This window comes from Hibiscus syriacus, unplaced genomic scaffold (assembly GCF_006381635.1).
Source record: "Hibiscus syriacus cultivar Baekdansim isolate YM2019G1 unplaced genomic scaffold, ASM638163v2 tig00112231_pilon, whole genome shotgun sequence".
NCBI classification, from domain to species: Eukaryota; Viridiplantae; Streptophyta; class Magnoliopsida; order Malvales; family Malvaceae; genus Hibiscus; species Hibiscus syriacus.
In genome coordinates this window covers 385323-406747 of record NW_024063276.1, presented here as the reverse complement: position 1 = coordinate 406747, position 21425 = coordinate 385323, and the positions used below count along the sequence as shown (strand labels likewise).

General features: G+C 34.6%; 1 pseudogene; it reads left to right on the top strand.

Annotated features, from left to right (window-relative positions):
- The first annotated feature begins 16551 nt into the window (after positions 1 to 16551).
- On the top strand, positions 16552 to 20547 carry LOC120176254 (annotated as a pseudogene).
- The last annotated feature ends 878 nt before the right edge of the window (positions 20548 to 21425 follow it).

Here is a 21425-nt window from a genome sequence, read left to right as displayed (position 1 = left end):
TCATATCTTCATGCTTTCTAGTTCCAGGCTTTGTTCAGGAAAAATAAACCTAATCACATGATTTCTATTTCGCGTACATTTATTCAAAAATAAAGTAATAATGCGTAAATTAAAAGACTCAACATGCTTTTCCTTGTGTGTTAACCTTACAAAAATTATTTGGGTTAGGTTTCACCTAAACTCCAGTTATAGGTTTGCTATATGTTGAGTTTTGGCTCTAGAGTAAAAGGGTCAACGAAATGTCCTTTGTTGGTGTCCCCTTGGATTGCCAAGCCCTCAATCCCGGTCCATTACAGACTTTCGGATTAAGTTCAATTCAAAGGAACACACTTCCTTATATCCATACGAAGGTGAAAACCACATGAGGAACATAAGGTGTGAGCTCAAAGAATGGTCCCCTATCCCATACGGAGGTGAAAACCACACGAGGGAGTAGTTTCTCATTCACTTAAACAGGATAAGAGTGGGGTTTTAGCTCATGTCATTAATGCAGTGCTCAGTATATGAGGAAAAACATAAAATAATAAATAATATACAATCTATTATTCTATTTTAATGACCCAAAAATTAAATCTATACATATAAAAAATAAAAGTTAGTGAAATAATAATAATAATTAAAACAAAATTAAAAAAAAAATTATTATTTACTGCAAAGATGAATAATTAATAAATTGGTGGTTGGACTCTCATTTTTTTTAAAATTCCCCAACGGAGTCGCCAAGCTGTCGAGACGTTTCTCTGCCCTGGCGACGGAGAGTGCAAATCGTACACCCCAGACGGTGTAACTAGTCTCGAAAAAGTAAGTGCTTATCCTCCATGAATCAGATTAAATGCCAAATTGTAGAGTCTCCACCAATCTTTTAATTTGGTGAAATTGGTCACAAAAATGTCATATTACTTTAATAAAAATTCCTAAGAATAATATTAAAATAATACAACTCGGGTCTGCTTACCAGAAAAATGAGTTCGGGAGTCAGTTACGTATGGGAAAGAATTAGCATTCCCACAACGCCCAAAATTGGTACCAGTATTTATTAATTAAATGTCTTTGTAGTAATTTATAAATTTATTTTTTAAATTAAATAACTTAATATAAATACTAAATATTTAATATAAATATTATTAATGCAATTATAATATTTAATATTATAACTATATAGATCAATTTATATATTATCCTAATATATAAAAGTATACTAATATTATAATTATTCTTAAAATAATAAATAGTAATTAAAATATAACATAGTAGGATTAATTAATCCTATTTCAAAATAATATTAAAGTTGTGTACTAATAATGTATTTTTCCTAAATTATTATAAGGGACTAAAATATAAACTAATAATATTTAAGTGACTAAATATGCAATTTATACTAAACATATATATAAACATGAGCAAGGACTAAAATTTTTAAAACAATGTTCTTACAAAGTAACAACACATTTGAACTTATATTAATAAAATACAAGTACATATTGATGAATTATGTTTGTTATAACAAATTTAAAAAAAATACAAGTATCATCTTTCTTTTTCACAAATAACACAGGTGCTCCACAAGGAAAAACACTGGGTCTGATAAATCCCTTATCCAGCAACTCTGGCTATTGTCCTTTTAATTAGTTTAACTCCGTTGGAGCCATTCTATACGGAGCCATAGAAACAGGTTCAGTACCCGGATAAACCTCTATTCTAAATTCCACTTCGTGATTTGGAGGTAAACCCGGTAACTCTTCCGGAAATACCTCTAAAAATTCCTTAACTGTAGGAATATCCTTTAACACCACTTTTGGTATTCGAGTATCTGCCATATTAGCTAGGAAAGCTACACAGCCTTTTTTCATCATTTTCTTAACTGTCATGGCTGATATCACACTCGAGGGTGATTTCGCATTTTCAGCAATCACTGCTATTTCGGAACCTTTCGCATCCTTCAAAAATAAACTCTTCTTACGAAAATCCACTCATCCATGATGCAAAAACAACCAATCCATGCCCAGAATGATTTCAAATTCATCAAAAGGAAACTCCATTAAGTTTGCTAAGAACGCAACCCCTTGAATCTTAATTGGACATTTTCTACATACTTGAGTTACCCTTGCACTATGTCCAGAGTGGTTTACTGCTATCATTTCACTATAGATTGGTTTTAAAGGAATTTCTCTAGTTTCAATCAACCCGGTACTAATATATGAGAGTGTCGAACCAGGGTCAACTAGAAGAAAAATGGGATCATCGAAAAGATGAAATGTACCTGTTATAATCTTCGGATCATCCTGATAATCTTTAGTCTTTATATTATATACTCGGGCCACTCCCCAAGTTTCTTTTCTCTGGCTAGCCTCATATTGACCGCCTGATTTTCCTCTCCCTCTGCTTCTATTAGGTGCTGCCACAGATCTCTCAGACTGTACGGATTTACCACCATACTTCTTTGGGCAATTTCGAGCAAAGTGACCATATTCACCACAATTGAAACAAGTACCAGAAAGCAACCTACATGCTCCCTCGTGTGACTTGCCACACTTCTGACATAAAGGTTTCTCTCTAAGAGCTCCTTCTAAGCTAACAGCATAGGAATGAGACTGCTTACTTTTCCGCGAAGCTGCAGAATAATCAGTTCTATTTGTGAATTGAGAACCTAAGCCCTTTCCCCTTTTTACATACTGTGCAAATGAAGACGTTCCGATTCTTTTTCCCGCCTGAATACTATGATATGTTGCTAACGTCTCCTCTTGAGCTCTTTCAATGACCTTTGCTCTGTTTATAACCTCTTGTAAACTGGACAAGTTTAAGGCCAACATCATTTCTTTCAACTTAGGCCTCAAACCCTCAATAAACCAATCCCGACGAGATTTGTCATTAGGTACTACCTCTGTAGCATATCGTATAAGTTTTTTGTATTCAGCTTCATACTCATGCAGTTCTCGATCACCTTGTTTCAAGTTTAGAAACTTAAACAACATCGATCTCACAAACTGCTCCCCAATATACTTGTTTTTAAATTCGTCCAGAAAGAACTGCCAGTTCACTTGTTCTGGCGATGCATACATCGTCGTGTTTGTCCACCATACTCGAGATGATCCTCTGAGCAATGATACTTATCCATCTAACTTTTCATGATCGTAGCATTGCAAAATTTCCATCATTACCTTAACGTCATTCAACCATAATTTTGCGTCCATCGGACCTTCACTTTCTTCCCCCTTAAACTCAGGAGCTCACAAACTTTTTAACTCCTTTGGGATTAACATCCTCAGTACTAAAGGAGCAAGAGGGGTTGGAGAAGGTTGAAGTCATGCTAGGATAGCATCTAGAGCTTGCATAGAAGCTCCAAACTCCGGAACAAGCATACCCTGAGGTACCTGTGCGCTTGCATTCTCCGATGAAATCGGATGTTCAATATTCTCTTTGTAACTTTCGCTACCTGATCCATCTCTAATCTCTTGTCCAACCGTTCTTCTCGAATTCGTAGAATCCGACATCTTTAATAACATACATGCAAATATTACTTAAGTTAGTAAGGAGAGACATCTATTATATTTTTTTCTATAACCTATCAGTAATCTTGACATTCTAGTGGCATGTAAACTCTTTTTTACATAAAATACAGTAGATTTTGGCCGAGAATCGGCTAAACCTATAGCTCTGATACCATTAAATGTAACACCCCAACCCGTACCCGACCCAGATACGAGTCCGAGATATCACATTGACTTTTTAAACAACGTTCTTAGAAAGTAACAACACATTTGAACTGATATTAATAAAATACAAGTACATATTGATGAATTATGTTTGTTATAACAAATTTTAAAAAAAAACTTTTTTATGAACAGTAATATCCGTATGAACAGTACCGTGAATAGTTATGAACAATGAACAGTGCATGGATGCACCAAAATGTCGAATCAAAAATGTGTATCGATGCACTGCTACAGTAACTTCGGCAAACATGTATAAAACTCATAAAAATTTAACCGTTCATCACTATACAGTTACCATTTACATAAATACGTTTAAATTTCTTTAAAATAATTTTTTTTATTTAAATCTACTACATGCCGACTAAAATATAACTAAAACAGTTCCTTATGTCATACGGTTACTGATAAGGCGACCTTGATTGAATATCCAAATATCTCCTTACAAGCTGTATTCAACCTACGCGTGAAATAAACAAACGTTAAGTATTACTTAATAAGGCATAAATAATCACGAATAACATTTCTACGTACAAGTAAATTATGATATTTAATCTCCAAGGAATCTTTAATTCCAATGAATATACTACAATCTGCATTATTGATGCCATTAACTCATTTATCAATCATTATTGGAATCCATACATTCTATAGGAAATTCATAAAATTCATGTAAATTCCTTTTAATATTAGCACTCTTAGTGCTCTATCTGGAAAATCATACGCTTAGTATGCTTCCCCTTTCATTTTAGCACACGAAGTGACCTATTTCAAAAATTCATACCATTAGTATGATTTTGCTACCATTTTAGCACATAAAATGCCCTATCTGGAAATCCATATTTTCAATATGATTTCCTTATCATTTAGCACACTAAGTCCTCCATATGAAAATGTATACACTCAGTATGATTTTCTTATCATTTTAGCACACTCAGTGCTACATATGAAAATCTATACACTCAGTATGATTTTCTTATCATTTTAGCACAGAAAGTGCCATTCGGTAATCACTATACATACATCAATAAATTATGTTATTTTAACTATTACCACATGTACGTACATAATTAAATGCACTCACCTGGTTCGCCTTGCCATTATTTCCAATACGCAATTCTGATTACTCAGCTACTTTGTCTTTGCCTTTCGTTTTGCTAGACTCAGGAGCTTGATTTCGATCTACTCAAGCATCCATTAAAGACACATTCAATATCACTTATTAGTATATTGAAATCTTTCATTTCTTAAACTAAAAGAAAGGCTATTTTCATTTATTTATTTAATGTATGCATCGGTACATTTTAGAGTGTATCGATGCATCCTCTCATTGGTGCATCGGTACACAGCCTATGCATCGATGCACTATCTGCATTCAATGTTTATTTATTTAAGTGTGCATCGGTACACTCCTTGTGCATCGATGCACTTTGTCCAGAATTTATATTTTAAGCAAAAAAATCACTTAAGTCCATCTCAAATGCTCCATATTCCAACCCCTTTCATACCCTTAACTCCAATACCTTCATCTAAACTCATTTATATGCATTTACTACATCTTTAACCTCAAGATCTTTTCTTCTACATGAGATTCAAGAATCATACCCAATTTTCAACATGTTCTAAATCCAATTCTAACACTTCATATCTCTTAATTAATTTGAGTCAAATCTACCATAAAACATTCATAAACCTTCATATTTCATCATGTCACTCAAAAAACCCATTTTCTTTGATCTCTAATATCTTATCAATAACTTAGTTTTAATCTCATTTAAACCTTCCTTTAGCTTCTATAATATGCAAAGCTTCAATCCTTATAAAAAATCAAAGGAAATAACCATTAAATTGGAAACTTACCTTTGAGCTGAAGGGGAGAGTTTTCCACGGCAAGAACAGAAGAAGATGAAAGGGTTGACTTCATTTTCCCTTCTTCATCTTATCTCTTATCTTAATTCCCCACTAACTGAATATTAAATTCAATTTAATCCAAATGACCAAAATATCCTTTTAATCATTATTTCTTACAATTTAGTCTAAGCTATGAATTCTATTCATCCTCGTCTTTCACTATTTAATTTAATAAATCCTCGTATTTTTATATCATTTCAATTTAATCCTTCAATAAATTTTTGGGGCGTTACAATTCTCCCCCTTAATAAAATTCCTCCTTGAATTTTAAAGGAGTACCTGAATTAAAAAGATGTGGAAACTGCTTTTCCATATCCTCCTCTCTTTCCCAAGTAGCCTCTTCCACCTTGTGATTCTGCCAAAGCACCTTGACTAGCGGAATCCTTTTGTTACATAATTCATTGATTTCCTTAGCCAAAATTTTTACCCGTTCTTCCTCATAAATCAAGTCTGGTCGAATCTTTATCTCCTCAAGGTTGATAACATGCGAGGGATCTGATTTGTACCTTCTAAGCAATTGATACATGAAAAAAATTATGAATCTTGTCCATGTCCGGAGGTAGGGCCAATTGATAAGCCACGGGTCCGACCTTTTTCAATATCTCGTACTGTCCAATAAATCTCGGACTCAGTTTTCCTTTTCGCCCAAAACGTAATATTTTTTTCAAAGGTGATACTTTCAAAAACACTTTGTCTCCCACTTGATGTTCTATTTGTTTACTTTTCAGATCTGCATAGGACTTCTGTCGATCCGAAGCTGTCTTTAGATTTCTCTGGATAATTTTCAGTTTATCCTCCATATCTTTCATCAAATCTGGCCCAACCAGATCTCGATCTTTTAATTCAAACCAATTTAATGGTGTTATGTATTTTCTCCCATACATAGCTTCATATGGAGCCATCTTAATACTTGATTGATAACTATTGTTACGCAAATTATGTTAAAGGCAAATATTTTTCCCATGATCCCATAAACTCAATTACACATGCCCTCAGCATATCCTCTAGTATCTGAATGGCTCTCTCTGATTGCCCATCTGTCTGCGGATGAAAAGTTGTACTAAAATTCAATCGAGTACCCAATTCCCAATGTAAAGATTTCCAGAATCTTGAGGTGAACCTTGGGTCTCGATCACACACTATTGATATCGGTATTCCATGCAATCTAACTATTTCTTTTATATATATCTCAGCATACTTATACATAGAGTACTCTACTCGAACTGGAATAAAATGAGTTGTTTTGGTCAATCGATCTACAATTACCCATATCGAGTTCTTTTTACCTGGTGACAAAGGTAGCCCCGAAACAAAATCCATTGTAACTCGCTGCCACTTCCATTCAAGAATAGTTATTAGTTGTAGTAATCCGAAAGGTACTTGATATTCAGCTTTCACTTGCTGACATGTCAAACATTTTGCTACATAATCGGTTATAGCTCTTTTTATACCTGGACACCAATAACGACTTTTTAAGTCTTGATACATCTTATTTCCACCGGGATGCATCATCAACGGACTGTAATGTGACTCGTAAAGAATTTCTTTCCTCAATTCCTCATCCTCAGGGATACAAAGTCTTCCTCAATAATATAAACATTTATTATCCCTTATTTCAAAGTCTCTAATTTCCTCATTTTTAACTTGCTTCAACCTCATTAAGCATTTCTTATCTCGACCTTGTAGCTCTTTAATTCGATCTAGAAATATCGGCTTTAATTTTAATTCAGCAATTAAAACACCATCATCATTAAATGACACATGTGTATCTAAAGCCCTTAGAGCTACAAAAGTCTTTAGACTAAGCGCATCTACTACCACATTAGCCTTTCTCGGATGATAGTCAATAACCAAATCATAATCCTTTATGAGCTCAACCCATCTTCGTTGTCTTAAATTCAACTCTTTTTGAGTCAACAAATATTTTAGACTTTTATGGTCCGTGTAAACATGGCAACGCTTACCATACAAATAATGTCACCAAATTTTTAGAGCGAAAACTACTACAGTCAATTATAAATCATGCGTCGAGTAATTTCGCTCATGATTCTACAATTGTCTGGAGGCATAAGCCACAACCTTTCCTTCTTGCATCAACACACAACCCAACCCATTATGGGATGTATCACTATAAACTACATATTCTTTACCCGACTCAGGTTGCACAAGCACTGGAGCCTCGGTTAAAATTTTCTTTAACATCTCAATGCTTTCTTGGCCTTTTTTTGTCCAAACAAATGGCACATCTTTTCGCAACAGTTTGGTTAGACATCGAAAAATTCTTCACAAATCTTCTGTAATAACCCGCAAGTCCTAAGAAACTTCGGACTTCTGTAATATTCTTTGGGGATTGCCAATCTACTATGGCTTGAATCTTCTTATGATCCACTTTAACGCCTTCTGCCGACACTATATGACCGAGAAAAGAAATCTCAGATAACCAAAATTCGTATTTGGACAATTTGGCATATAACTTCTTATCACGAAGTATCTGAAGGACTACTCGAAGATGAGTATCATGATCTTTCTTTGATTTGGAATAAACCAAGATATCATCTAAAAACACTACTACAAATTGATCCAAAAATCGTTGAAACAATCTGTTCATTAAATCCATAAATGATGCAGGAGCATTCGTCAATCCAAACAGCATTACCACAAATTCATAATTTCCGTACCGAGTCTGAAAAGTCGTCTTGGAGATATCCTCTCTTTCTATCTTTAACTGATGATACCCCGATCTTATATTTATCTTTAAGAATACTGATGCGCATTTAATTGATCAAACAAGTCATCAATCCTCAGAAGAGGATACTTATTCTTTATCGTCACCCTATTTAATTGACGATAGTCAATACATAACCTCATAGAACTATCTTTCTTTTTCACAAATAACACAGGTGCTCCCCAAGGATAAACACTGGTATGATAAATCCCTTATCCAGCAACTATTGCTATTGTTCTTTTAATTACTTTAACTTCGTTAGAGCCATTCTATACGGAGCCATAGAAACAAGTTCAGTACCCGGATAAACCTCTATTCTAAATTCCACTTCACGATCTGGAGGTAAACCCGGTAACTCTTCCGGAAATACCTCTAAAAATTCCTTAACTGTAGGAATATCCTTTAACACCACTTTTGGTATTCGAGTATCTGCCACATTAGCTAGGAAAGCTACACAACCTTTTTCCATCATTTTCTTAGTTATCATGGCTGATATCACACTAGAGGGTGATTTCGCTTTTTCAGCAATCACTACTATTTCGAAACCTTTCGCATCCTTAAAAAATAATTGCTTCTTACGATAATCCACCCATCCATGATGCAAAAACAACCAATCCATGCCCAGAATGATTTCAAATTCATCAAAAGGCAACTCCATTAAGTTTGCTAAGAACACAACCCCTTGAATCTTAATTGGACATTTTCTACATACTCGAGTTACCCTTACACTATGCCCCAGAGGGTTTACTACTATCATTTCACTATAGATTGGTTCTAAAGGAATTTCTCTAGTTCTAATCAACCTGGTACTAATATATGAGTGTGTCGAACCAGGGTCAACTAGAATAAAAACAGGATCATTGAAAATATGAAATGTACTTGTTATAATCTTCGGATTATTCCGATCATCTTTAGTCTTTATATTATATACTCCGCCCACACCCCGAGTTTCTTGTCTCTGGCTAGCCTCAGATTGATGGCCTAATTTTTCTCTCCCTCTGCTTCTATTAGGTGCTGCCATAGATCTCTCAGACTGTACGGATTTACCACCATACTTCTTCGGGCAATTCCGAGCAAAGTGACCATATTCACCACAATCGAAACAAGTAACAGAAAGCAACCTACATGCTCCACCGTGTGACTTGCCACACATCTGACATAAAGGTTTCTCTCTAAGTGCTCCTCCTGAGCTAACAGTATAGGAATGGGACTGCTTACTTTTCCGCGAAGTTGTAGAATAATCAGTTCTATTTGTGAATTAAGAACCTGAGCCCTTGCCCCTTTTTACATACTGTGCAAATGAAGACGTTCCAATTCTTTTTCCCATCTGAATACTCTAATCTGTTGCTAATTTCTCCTCTTGAGCTCTTTCAATGACTTTTTCTCTGTTTATAACCTCTTGTAAACTGGACAAGTTTAAGGCCAACATCATTTCTTTCAACTTAGGCCTCAAACCCTCAATAAACTAATCCTGACGAGCTTTTTCATTAGGTACTACCTCTGTAGCATATCGTATAAGTTTTTTGTATTCAGCTTCATACTCATGCACTGCTCGATCGCCTTGTTTCATGTTTAGAAACTTCAACAACATCGATCTCACAAACTGCTCCCCAATATACTTATTTTTAAATTCGTCCAGAAAGAACTGCCAGTTCACTTATTTTGGCGACGCATACATTGTCGTGTTTGTCCACCATACTCAAGTTGATCCTCTGAGCAATGATACTGCTCCACCTAACTTTTCATGATCGGAGCACTACAGACTTTCCATCATTGCCTTAACGTCATTCAACCATAAGTCTGCATCTATCGGACCTTCACTTTCTTCTCCCTTAAACTCAGGAGCTCCCAAACTTTTTAACTCCTTTGGGATTAGCATCCTCGGTACTAAAAGAGCAGGAGGGGTCTGAGAAGGTTGGATTCATGCTAGGATAGCATCTAGAGCTTGCATAAAAGCTCCAAACTCCGGAACAGGCATACCTTGAGGTACTTGTGCGCTTGCATTCTCCGATGGAATCGGATGTTCACTATTCTCTTCATAACTTTCGCTACCTGATCCATCTCTAATGTCTTGTCCAGCCGCTCTTCTCGAATTCGTAGAATCCGACATCTTTTATAACATACATGCAAATATTACTTAAGTTAGTAAGGAGAGACATCTATTATATTTTTTTTCTATAACCTATCACTAACATTGACATTTTAGTGGCATGTAAACTCTTTTTACATCAAATACAATAGATTTTGGCCAAGAATCGGCTAAACCTATAGCTCTGATACCATTAAATGTAACACTCCAACCCGTACCAGACCCGAATACGAATCCGAGATATCACATTGACTTTTTAAAACAACGTTCTTACAAAGTAACAACACATTTCAACTTATATTAATAAATAATATTGATGAATTATGTTTGTTATAACAAATTTAAAAAAAATACTTTTTCATGAACAGTAATATACGTATGAACAGTGCCATGAGCAGTGATGAACAATACCCGTGAAAATTGTACCGATCCACAGCTACAGTAACGTGAACAGTTCATCGATGCACCAAAATTTTGAATAAAAAATGTGTATTGATGCACTGCTACAGTAACTTCGCAAACATGAACAAAACTCATAAAAATTTAACCGTTCATCACTATACAGTTACCATTTACATTAATACATTTAAATTTCTTTAAAAAAAATTATTTAAATCTACTACATGCCGACTAAAATATAACTAAAACAGTTCCTTACATACGGTTACTGATGAGGCAACCTTGATTGAATATCCAAATATCTCCTTACAAGCTGTATTCAACCTACGCATGAAATAAACACACGTTAAGTATTACTTAGTGAGGCATAAATAATCACGAATAACATTTCTACGTACAAGTTATATTATGATATTTAATCTCCAAGGAATCTTTAATTCCAATGAATATACTACAATATGCATTATTGATGCCATTAACTCATTTATCAATCATTATTAGAATCCATACATTCCATAGGAAATTCATAAAATTCATGTAAATTCCTTTTAATATTAGCACTCTTAGTGCTCTATCTGGAAAATCATACGCTTAGTATGCTTCCCTTTTCATTTTAGCACACGAAGTGCCCTATTCAAAAATTCATACCATTAATATGATTTTGTTACCATTTTAGCACATAAAATGCCCTATCTGGAAATCCATATTTTCAATATGATTTCCTTATCATTTAGTACACTCAGTGCTCCATATGAAAATCTATACACTCGGTATGATTTTCTTATCATTTTAGCACACTCAGTGCTCCATATGACAATCTATACAATCAGTATGATTTTCTTATCATTTTAGCACACAAAGTGCCATTCGGTAATCACTATACATACATCAATAAATTTTGTTATTTTAACTATTACCACATATACGTACATAATTAAATGCACTCACCTAGTTCGCCTTGTTATTATTTCCAATACGCAATTATGATTACTCAGCTACTTTGTCTTTACCTTTCATTTTGCTAGAGTCGGGAGCTTGATTTTGATCTACTCAAGCATCCATTAAAGACACATTCAATATCACTTATTAGTATATTGAAATCTTTCATATCTTAAACTAAAAGAAAGGTTATTTTCATTTATTTATTTAATGTATGCATCGGTATGTTTTAGAGTGTATCGATGCATCCTCTCACTGGTGCATCAGTACACAGCCTATGCATCGATGCACTATTTGCATTCGATGTTTATTTATTTAAGTGTGTATTGGTATACTCCTTGTGCATCGATGCACTTTGTCCAGAATTTACATTTTGAGCACGAAAATCACTTAATTCCAGCTCAAATGCTCCATATTCCAACCCCTTTCATACCCTTAACTCCAATACCTTCATCTAAACTAATTTATACGCATTTACTACATCCTTAACCTCAAGATCTTTTCTTCTACATGAGATTCAAGAATCATACCCAATTTTCAACGTGTTCTAAATCCAATTCTAACATTTCATAACTCTTAATTAAGTTGATGACAAGTCAAATCTACCATAAAACATTCATAAACCTTCATACTTCATCATGTCACTCAAAAACCCATTTTCTTTAATCTCTAATATCTCATCAATAACTTAGTTTTAATCTCATTTAAACCTTCCTTTAGCTTCTATAATATACAAAACTTCAATCCCTATAAAAAAATCGAAGGAAATAACCATTAAATTGGAAACTTACCTTTGAGAGGGAGAGTTTTCCACGACAAGAAGAGAATAAGATGAAAGGGTTGACTTCCTATTCCCCTCTTCATCTTATCTCTTATCTTAATTCCCCACTAATTGAATATTAAATTCAATTTAATCCAAATGACCAAAATATCCTTTTAATAATCCTTTCTTACAATTTAGTTTAAGCTATAAATCCTATTCATCCTCGTCTTTCATTATTTAATTTAATAAATCCTCGTATTGTTAAATCATTTCAATTTAATCCATAAATAAATTTTTGGGGCATTATATTTTCCCATCCCTGAATTATACAAACACCCCACCTTGAAACGACGTAGTTTTAATTTGGGTATAAATACCCTTAAAACCCAGCCTTTAAGCCTTCATTATCTCATTTTCTCATTTTGTTTCTCTCTATAAAGAGAGAGAAGCTCTCCCTTCTCTCTAAACTCCCTCACCGGAGGGAGAACCTATCACCGGCAGGCTACCACCGAGCACTATTTCAGCCACCGCCCACTATTTCAACCATCGTCGGTTACTATTCTAGCCACCAAAAAATATAAAAATACCCCAAATCATAGATCGAAACAAACTCTACCCGAAATCTCCCTCCTTTCTTCCTAAAACCCACTAAATGCATTAGATCTAGGCTTTTACCTTCGGTGAAATGGAGTTTTCGACGACGTTGAAGACTTTGATGAAGGTGGTAAGTCTCTCAGCCTCTTCTACTTATTTTTTCCTTTCTCGTAGGTTGTTTGCTATTTGTTTCTTTTTGTTTCGACTTTGCTTCGTTCTATCTCTCTATTGCTTTTTGGTTTCTTGTTGTTTTTGTTGTGGTTGTTTGTAGGAACGAGGCTATTTATAGCCCTCATCGAACCACCCTTCGGACTGGTTAAAGAGGAGTACCCCCGTGAGTCACCAAGGCTATGGCGGTGACTCACCTAGGGGTGGTGAGGTGTACGGCTCTTGGTGATCTTCTGGAGTCTTCCATCGGAGGTGGTGGCGTCGTGGCAGCAGGTGATTGGAGGCGGCGGCCGAAATCATAGCCCTAGGGTTATGATACCCTAGGGTTTCGTCTAGATGAGTTGTGGTCTGTTGGATCTCTCCAGATCCAACGCTGATGGTTGTTGGCGACTACTAGAGAAGCATGGGAAACCCTAGATGGGTCTTGGGCTTTTCGGGCCTGTTGGATTGTTGGGTCTGAACCGGGCTGTTTGGGACTTGGTTCTATTGTAATTGGGCCTTTGGGTCTTCATTTGTAATGGGGCCCCGATTTTGTAATATTTTTAAAATAATAATATTAATATATAATAATAATAATATAGTAATAATAATAATAATAATAAGACCAGACAAAAATGACTGTCGACAAGTGCCAAGGTAATTCAGTACCTGAATGGGTGCAGATACCCCAAGACTCGACGGAGTAAGTTGGCTTAGTGTATGTTCCGATGCAATTCCGATCTCACCCCAGATACACGAGGGTATTTTAGAAAGGTTAAAGAGGTGTGTGAGCTCCAAGACGCAGAACTCTCAACCACAACATGATGCCTACTTAGCAGTTCATGTCAACATTTTCATGTGTTCATACCTATGTTAGTTGCATACTCATATAGTGAATTCATGTAGTATAGTACAATTATTAGTGTGGAATTGAGTTCGTAAGCTCAACGTTTGGAATGTGTTTTCGTGCACAGGTTTTTATAGAGGACCAGTAGTGGAGTATTATTGTCAACAACTATTCCAATCCAACCTAGGCATCAGAGTACGTCTTGAATTATTTTAGAGGGCATGTACTATTGTAGACATGTTTAAATTCAGATATAACTCTATTTTGTCGTAAACTCAGTATTGTATTATTTTGAATGTTTTGGGAGCTCCCCACGTTTATAAACTTATTTATTATGTTTTATTTATTTTACCATGGATGGATTTTTATTAGATGTTTTACAGTTAGTTTTTAAATAAAAATTTTGGGTTAACCACTTCAGTGGTCTTGTGTGATAGTCATACTGGATTAGGGTGTTACACTTAAAGCTTTTTGATTTGGTAAATTTGTTGCCTATTGATTTTATGCATGCATGAGCATTGAGCATGAATGTTTACATATTGTTTGTTATCTCATTTATATTGAAAATATGTTATGATGAACATGTTTTAAAGTTAAAATTAATTTTTTTTTTAGTTTCATTATAATGATTTTTGGTTAAAATATGTCTTTATGTGTTTTAATTTTTTTTACCTTAATTTTGGATGTTTATCCATATGTTCTTTATTGCCTAAGATGCCCCTCTAACAATTGATATCTATGTTGAATGCATTACATTATGCATATAAGTTGTAATGCCTAATTTTTTTATATTGCATAAAGTAGAATATACTTGGATTTATTGAATTTCATGTGTTACTAACATGTTTGTTTATCATTGTTGAAATTTAATATTCTTTAAGTGTTAAAATTTTTGTGTCAATTTTTTTGGAATGTTTTTGTTGTGGGGAAGTTTTTTAATTTTTCAAATGATTTTATATTTCATTTTTTTCTCTTACTTTTCCATTGTTACTTTGAACCTAAGAGTTTGAATTATTTTTATAAAACAAAAAGGAGGAGAAGTATATGTTTGAAAAATTCAATTTCGATAATGAAAAGAGGGGAGCTTAAATATTTTTCCAAAATATTTCTTTTTCATGAAATGTTTTATTAAGAGGGAGTTTTGTCAAAAACCATTTTTCAAATGTTTTGTTATATAAAAAATGAGAGATTATTGAACTTATTATGATATAATAATTTAAGCGCAAAATGTTTTTGGATTTAATTGGATTTGTTCAAAGTTTTCAAAAATAATTCAAAGTCCATAAAACTTGAATTTGAACATAAAACAGTTTTGTAAATTAGTATCGGTTCTGTTCTTATGGTATCGATATTGCGTGAACAATAACGGTATTGTTCTTGCAATACCGATGCCAAAGGTAAGTTAAGTATTGATACTCTCATGGTAGTATCAGTACTACCTATTGTTTTCCGAAGTATTCAAATTCTAGTAAGCAAAATTGGTATTGATACTCTAGGAGTATTAATACTCTTTTACATAATATTATCGATACCATGAAACCCTAGTATCGATATTGGTCAAATCCATCGGTCAATAACGACTATTTAAATATTACAAAGGAAGTACCGATACTCTAAGCCCAAGTACCGATACTCCATATTTTGGATTATTTTGTTTTGTAGAAATTTAATCCCTAATGACTAGAAATAACTACAAACTCATTCTAACATATAAAAATAAGTTAAAGACACTTGAATAAGGTTAAAACACATATCCTAGTAATCAAGATAAAGAGAAAAGCCCTTTCACTCTTTCACTCTTTCACTCTTTCACTCTTTATTGTGAGTTTAATTTTTGTAAACACATATCCTATGAAGTTTTCTTGTTTACCTCTTTTTATCCTTTGTAAAAGGAGATTGATTTTATCTTAACATTTAAAAAGGTAAAGAGTTGTGAAGTCATATAAAGCAAATAAGATATATTCTATCTTTTCAAAAGGTTAATTCACCTCCTCTTAATAATATTTTCGATTGTTTATATAACCTCGTATATCTTAATAGACTAAAATAAATAGGGTAGGTTATGATCATGTGTGAGTGAATTTTCTTTTAATGACTAATTTGAGATAACAAGTTACCACACAAGAACGATAAACGATGAAACCAAATAATTAATAGAAAGCTTAAATTTATGACAATCATAAAAATGAATATGAACACATAGTTAATGTCTATACAGTAAAAATATTAATAAAATCAATTAAACCGTCACACAATCATAGAGATAATGACTATTAAAAAAATATAGAGAGATAATGATGAATGACAAAAAAAATATTAATTTTTAAAGTTGAGCGATCAAATTAAAATTTATATAGAGACCAGTATATGGGAAAGGCTGATAAAAAGCGTAGTTTAACCCAGTTATTTTGACACGGGTAATGAATTTAAGCGAGAAACAAAACCTAAAATCAAAAAATAGGGGAGACGAAAAGACGAACTGAGTATTTTTCTAATATACCGTTGTCATCTCTGATAATCGGTTCTATTCGTCTGGTAAACCCCCATATCTTCCCTATAATCAATTTCCTTTATTTACATTTTAGCATGTTAGTTTCTTTTTTCAAATTTTATGTTTTACCTCGAGAATCTTTTTTTATCAGATCTACGTTTTTCTGCTATTTTTTTATGTTCTCTCTGCATGCATTGTTCGGGAGTGAATTTATGGGTCCTTTTCTGGGTCCAAGTTATTGCATTTGAAGATAGATAGAGTATTATTTTTTTTCCGATTCCAAATTTTTTGGTTAATTTTAGATGATTATTTATATGTATTCTGTTTGAGATTTTGATTTTTATTTGGCTGCTTACCTGTTATACAATCTTTCTGATACTGTTACCCCCATTCATAATGTGTTGTATGTTTATTTTTGGATACGTGATTAGATGTAGATTTTAGTTCGTTATAGAATACAAATTTGTTTGTCAAAGTTGTAATTAGTAGTTTACTTTTGATTTTGTGTTGTTCTATGGATTTGAGAGGTTAACAATTTATTTAGCTTCATTGTTTTGCAATATAGTTTTGCTATTTTCTTTTAACTTTCTTGAAATTTATGAAGAAAAAAAAAGGTAAGATCTCATACAAATGGTTTGAGTTCTATTATTTATTCAAACATTTTCTGTTCTTTTGAAGTAGTTTTCTTTTTCATGCATTTGCTATTAAGCGTTCACAAATGTGAAGTTTTGATTCTTTTAAAATTGCTTTCTTTCACTCGTGTCCGGACATGCCTTTTGCTATCTGTAAGAACTAAGAAGTAAATGGTAAATCCAACAATCAAGCGGTGCTTTATTTTTCATTTTATGAGCTTTAGTTGGTACTTTAGTTTGTTGAATGGTTTGGTCTGTGAGATTGGGTGTTGACATTTTCATGATCAGCTTTGAAACAGGTATTTATTTTGCTGATAATATGGTGGGTCAAAGAAATAGTTATGGGAAGCGGGATCATTCTCAGTCTGTATATTCTGAGCATGGAACAAATAAGAGGAGAAACATAGGTGATGACAGGGAACAATTTGTTATTAATTCAGATGATACCGTTTATCGGTATTTATGCCCTGTAAGAAAGATAGGAAGCATTATTGGTAGGGGTGGGGAGATTGTGAGGCAATTAAGAGTGGACAGTAAATCAAAGATCAGAATTGGTGATATAGTTCCTGGTTCTGAGGAGCGTGTGGTTACTATCTACAGCTCACGGGATGAAACAAATGCCCTTGATGATGACGATAATTTTGTTTCTCCTGCCGAAGATGCTCTATTTCGGGTGCATGACAAAGTTGTTGCAGAAGATTTGCATGGTGATGAAACTGAAAGCCACCAAAATACCGCTAGGCTTCTTGTACCTTCTGATCAGATTGGATGTATCATAGGAAAGGGTGGACAAATTGTTCAGAACATACGCACCGAAACTGGTGCTCAGATTCGCATTCCTAAGGGTGATTTACCGCCTTCCGCCTTGCCCACAGATGAACTTGTACAGGTATTTTACTATATAGTTGAGGTGGTAATTTTGGATAACGCTGATTCATTTAATGTTCCAGTCTCCCCTCTAATAAAAATCTTTGGCCGTTGCCATACGTTGATATGGAGGGTATTTGCAAGATTTTTTCCTAGTGGTCAGAGGCTTTCATCATTTCCTACAATGTTAAATTCAACACTTAAATTTTTAGTCTTGAGATTGATTTTAATTATTATTAATAATTTTGTTGTTGTTGGCTTTAGATATCTGGGGAAGCTTCGGTTGTGAAGAAGGCTTAGCATCAAATTGCATTTCGTCTTCATGAGAATCCTTCACGATCTCAGCACTTGCTTGCTTCTGCCATGTCAAATGCATATCCTGCTGGTGGGGCACTTCTTGGTCCAGCTGCGGGTGCCCCAATTTTACCAATAGCTTCATTGGCGGGTTCTTATGGAGGATACAAAGGTGACAGTGGAGAATGGCCACGCTCATTGTACTCTGCTCCGAGGGATGAAAGATCGTCAAAGGAATTTTCTCTTTGCATAGTTTGTCCAACTGCTAATATTGGTGGTGTAATTGGTAAAGGTGGTGCAATAATCAACCAAATCAGGCAGGAATCGGGTGCAGTCATCAAAGTTGATAGCTCAAGCACTGTTGGAGATGATTGCTTAATAACAATCTCAGCCAAGGAGGTCAGCGTTTAATCTTTGATTATAATTCTCTAAAAATCTATTCTATGCCTTGTGCTAAGCTTGTGATGATGTTTCAAAACTTGGCTGTATTAGTTCTTTGAGGATGCATTTTCACCAACAATTGAAGCTGCTGTGAGGTTGCAACCAAGATGCAGTGAGAAGGTTGAAAGAGACTCCGGAATTTTATCATTATCAACCCGTTTACTTGTGCATACCTCACTTATTGGATGCCTTATTGGTAAAGGAGGATCTATTGTAACTGAGATGAGGAGGACAACAAAAGCTAACATTCGTATTTTGTCAAAGGAAAACCTCCCGAAGGTTGCATCTGAAGATGATGAGATGGTCCAGGTGATGAACCTTTAGTGTTTTGATAGGCTTCTCTTAATCGTTACTTTGTATCTGTTGGTTCATAGTTGTTTTAGGCGATACTTAGAAAGTGAGCTTGTGACTTTCTATTATCAGATTGCTGGAGACCCTGATGTTGCAAAGGATGCCCTTGTACAAATAACAACACGGTTAAGAGCAAATTTGTTTGACAGGGAAGGTGTTGTTTCTCCATTAGTGCCAGTTTTGCCATGTCTCCCTATGCCAACTGAGGGAACAGACACTTTGAGTTACAAAAGTAGAGAGAGCAAGAGGCATGGACGAGGGCATACTTATTCTGGTAGTTTTGGCTCCAGTGACCTAACTCTTAGTGAGAGTTACAATTTAACTCTTTTGAACCTTGTTCCCTTCATTATTTTATTAGTTCTCTTGCAAGTTGTAACTGCTAAGTTGCTCTCGTATTACCACACTGCTAATGAGTAATAACTACTTTTTGTATATTTGTAGATTGGTTGTAATAGCAATGCTTATGGAGCTTATAGAGGTTATTTGTCAGGACGTGGTGGTCCCTCTGGGTGAGAACCTTTTCTTTCCTTAAAAGAACATCTTTGAGATGAGTGAGCATTGCACTTTTTATATATTAGTATTTGAACATGACAGTTTTCTCCAAGGATAACAATGCCAGCCTATAGTTTATCTGTACCCAAGCATGTCTATGACTCTGTTTGATTGATTGTATCTGAATACTCTCTTAGGATTCTTCAATAACCATCCCCTAATTCTCTTACCAGGTTATCCAGCTATACCTCTGTTTCTCGACGCAAAAACTATGGTTACTAGAATTTGGTGATTGGTACGTGCACACACACTATAGTTTTACTTTTGGTAGTGTCGTGTCTATTGCCATTACTTGCAAATCTCTCTGATGTGACCAGTACATACTAGTCTATTGACAGTTTGATAACATAGTCCATCCAATCTTCTCTATTTAGGGTTCTGATGCTCTTGTTTTCCCTTTGTTGCCTATCCATTCCCATTAAAACAGCTGAGATTTACGAAGCCTGAAGCCAGCTTACTGCCTACTTTGATGAAGCCTGCCTAAACTAGAAGACAAGATGAACCAGGGTCCACCCTGATGATGCTACTACTTGGAAGGACCAAATATATGTGGAGATGTTAATTTCTCTTTGAAATTTACCATGTCCATGCCACCAAAAATATCAAGCCCTATTATACGTGCTCTTAAGAACCTTGCTACCTTGTAGTTACCTTTTTGTTTGACCTTTTTTCTTTTTTGTAGTTTCGTTTGTTTACGGGTTCAAACCTTGTTGCTTCTTCCATCCACTGACAGTTGTACCCCGAGTGCTGGGTTTATTATGTCTTCTGCTTTCACTTAATTATCCATTTGTCAGAATTTATGGTTGGATCTTATTCTGAACTTAATCCGTTTACCCTGAAAAGTACTGCCAAAGGCATAATCTGTTTTGCAGGCATTTCATTGATGTGATGATATTAACATCAAAATGGTCCTCGAGTCTTTTGACGGTCATCAACCAATTTCATCTATTGGTATCTGTACTTAAATTGATCATAGAAAAACCATTGAGAACGTATCTAGCAAAAACTTGAGATGAAATACCAATTTTCCCCTCAGCATAATCCTGAGAGAAATGGACTGCCAATGATAGCACTCGATGACTGTTTCCAGTGATATATGCTCTAGGATATTGCTAGTTCAGGGAATTTCAGAGGTGCTTGCAGAATGATTATAGGAAAGGGGAAAGACTAATCTTGTCATCTGCAATTGAGTAAATTTTTGGATTATGGCATGCAACTCGAATAAGAGGAAAAAGCTTGTTTCTTATTGTTGTTTGTAACCCGGAGAATACAGTAGCTGATGGCTCTGTTACCTGGATGTGGGGTGAGGATATGACGTTCGATTGTATCCGACTTGGGTTATGACCAATTCTTTTAAAAGAAGATTTCTATTTATTTGGAGTCTTACGTTATACCATGTCCAAATAGATGTTGATCATTGGTACTTTAGCAAAAATGAAGGGTCACAGTAATGGTAACATCGTCTATCGAAGGTGTCCAAGTAGAACCTTCTGAGAAAGCTATTTTGCATAGCCTGCTAATATTATTGTGTATTACATTTTGTCCATTTCTTAGTGTTTATGAGCAACTGACTTGGTGACAGGTTCTGGGACACATGCCTGCTAAGCTGGAGAGCTTATAAAAACATGGCATTTATCATTGAGAAGTTTAATTAGTATTTGATATATTGGATT